Source organism: Crinia signifera, chromosome 1, assembly GCF_055691185.1.
Source record: "Crinia signifera chromosome 1, ASM5569118v1, whole genome shotgun sequence".
Lineage (NCBI taxonomy): Eukaryota > Metazoa > Chordata > Amphibia > Anura > Myobatrachidae > Crinia > Crinia signifera.
Window position 1 is genome coordinate 256865321 of NC_139217.1, and position 3474 is coordinate 256868794.

A 3474-nucleotide genomic window follows, 5' to 3' on the forward strand; every position below is an offset into this window, starting at 1 on the left:
CGGCAGCACTGCATCAGTGCTGCACATATATTTAAAACACATTTTTATGGTTTACTTAAAACATTTAACTTTTGATTCTATTCACTGCCCAACACTCTGCTCCCCAAGCCCTTCAGTCTAGGTTTGTTGGGGCTCTCTCTTTAGTGCAGTGTAGTGCACTGGGGATAACAGACCAAATAGCTGCAGCCATTAGGGTCAGTCCCGACTGCAGCACTCCTGCAGTGCTAGGGCATTGGGAGCTAATTAATTGGTCCCTTCAAAGATGGTGCTGCGGCACAGGGTTCAACTTTTTAGTGCCGTAGTGACCATTTTGTCCATGCGGCTACAAGGGGATATTGTGTTTGAGTTTATAGCACGGCCTTGTGGTTCATGCTGGTTCATGCTATGCCCAGGGACGCTGACAGTTCTGCTGAGCCCCAGTAAAATGAGAGTGTGGGGGGTTGCTGATCTCTAATGCGGCGCAGTGGGGTGTGGGCAGTGGCGGATTCGGGGGGGGGCACCTGGGCACATGCCCCCCCTGTCATTTCATTTTGTAGCTGAGGACCAGGGCTTTCCAACGAGCCCAGCCCTGTGTCTCTAGCCCCCCGGGAACCGGAGTTATCGCCTGGCAAAGCTGTAACGTTTTTTCTCCATAGGATAATATGGGACCCGTCAATTCCGACCCCCACCCAGTTCTGACGGCTGCCAGTTCCCCCCCCTAGCATCACAGAAGCTTGTGGTTGATCTCATTCAATTCCAAATCGCTGGGCCTTCAATATGATATCAGGCTAGTCCATATCGGTCAATCAGTTCCAGAGATATTGCATGTAAACCGATTTTTTTTATTTTTGAAATGTAATTTCATAGCTGTTCATGTTCTTTGAGGGCAGATTACTCTGGAACCAAACATTCCAGTTTCAATGGACCAAAATCATTCAAAGCCCACTCAAAAGTTCTTCAATATGATACTTGTCTCATGTAAATGGGTCCGTTGGTTCCGAAGATATAGCCGGTTATGTGAGATAACTGGTTAAAGGGGGGAGGGGTGGTTTTCTCTCCCCCTCACACCGGAAAATGCAAGGACTAGGCTGGTGTAAATGGGGCCAACCTGGGAATGCATTTTCTGGTGTGAAAGGGGTATTATTTCAAATAGCCGGGACCTGCAGTGCTCTGAATACAGCCAGGCTCTGCCACTGTCAGTGACTATCACTTCTGCCTGGCGGTGGCTGTACCCCATTTACCGCGAGCATGTATTCCCCCTTGGCAATGAGCATGTAATCCCACATGGCAATGAGCATGGAACCTCTGGCAATGAGCATGTAGATAAGCAGCACTTATGTAGCATAATTTTTAATAGGCATTATGGTGTTCGGCATAATACATAATGGACATAATGGCGTGTAACTTAACGTGTAATGGACATTATGGTGTAAACGTTTAATGCGCGCCTTTGGTGGACAATGTCCCTGTTTATGAAGCGTATTGTGAATTTTGGCTTAATCTGTGTGGCATTATGTGAATTCTGTCTCAATCCATGTGGCATTATGTGAATTTTGATACAATCCATGTGGCATTATGTGAATTTTGGCACAATCCATGTGGCATTATGTGAATTTTGGCACAATCCATGTGGCATTATGTGAATTTTGGCTCAATCCGTGTGGCATTATGTGAATTTTGGCTCATTCTATTTGGCATCATGTGTAAGGGGCAAGTATAATGGGGTCTAGTATTTTGTTGCATAATGTGTAGCAGTTGTATATGGTGTTGTACACTACACTCAAGGACGCGCCCCCTGTTGAGTGGCCACACACCCTTTTCCGGAGCGCGCCTTCGGCGAGCGCACAACTACATCCTTCACTTTTGTCGCCATGGTGGGCCTGCGTACTTTAAATGCCAGGGCCTATTTTTAATCCCATTCCCACCCTCTCTCTGCCGCATGTACACTGGCACCACTAACACCGCCCCTGCCCCACCTAAACCCTCTTTTATCATGGTGCCCACCCTGTCATTTTATCCTGGATCCGCCCCTGGGTGTGGGTATGATCTCACCCCCATGCAGGTAGGGAGAGGACAGGCTCAGTAAACAGCACTGAGCATGGGCAGAGCTGGGGAGAGAGGCTGCTGCAGCAGCGACAGTTAGGAGAGGGGTTAGGGGGACCCGGGCCCTTCCAACAGGCCCTGGCCAGGTGTAAGAGCATCCTTCTCTGTGACAATGGCTGTGCCTGTAAGCCACACCTGCTTTCATTAAAGTGGTGCCAAATTATCAGCCGGGGGGCATATATTATAGTTATGCCACTGCATCACAGATACACATATTATAGTTATGCCACTGCATCACAGATAGGCTTTACAGATAGGCTGGACAGACAATGCATTGTATATATAACATATTTGTATTTGCGGCAGAGGGGTGTCATTTTTCACTTTTCAACCAGTATTTTAAGTTGGACAATGAAGGTTATTTGTACCAAATTTTGTTCTGATCGATCAAGCTATTAAGGAGCTTTTGAAGAACAAACACATTTACATACTTTGAATTCATAAATACCATAGATAGATAGATAGATAGATAGATAGATAGATAGATAGATACTGTAGATCGATAGATAGAATTCTTGTAGTTATAGGATGGTGCATTGCTTTTGCATTTTATATACTTAGTGTTATGCAGTTATGCAGGGTACACACCAGGACGTCAAGGGTCCGATCCCATCAATCGAGATCAAATTCTGACCGATTGGATGTAGATTGTGTGGTGATTGGGCCCTTTTCTGTCCTGGTGTGGTCCGATACCGATCCGATGCGCGGCCCCACAGGTCGGTCGGTCGTTCTTCAGATCCTACCTGCAGCATGTAGGATCTGAATAACAACCATACTCCCGGGTGCGGGTCACCATCGGATCGGACCTGCTCACAGTGCACATGGTGAGTGGGTCGTGCCCCCCCCCCGCGTCATCGTGAGCAGGTCGGAAGAAGCACTGACGACCCACGCACGATGTGCATCGTGAGCGGGTCGTCCAGGTGTGTACCCTGCATTACATCTTTTTCTGCTAATTTTCCCCTAAACATTATTTTCAGTAAATACATAACTTTTGTCTCCAATAAAAAGTTATGTCCTAGTATTTAGTTAGATATATATACACACTATGAGCACACTGTGTGTATTATACAGTTGTCTACTCTTATACATGGTTATAAAAAATAAAAAAAAATAACTACTGTATTATTGTTTTCACAAGAAACAAATTATTAAACAATGTTAGAACTTGGCAGCAGAGCAAGTGGTGAGTTATGGAGCGTGGTCATGTAGCACAGTCAAGATGAATAAAGTATATATGACAAGACTGTACACGTCTGTAAGTTTCCTCATTCCTCCCTTTCTCACACACACACATACAGTATATAGTACACACATAATACTCATGTCGTTCCATACACCCTCACTGCAGCCATATCAGTATTTGGAGACCACTCACTAGTCATAAACAGGGCA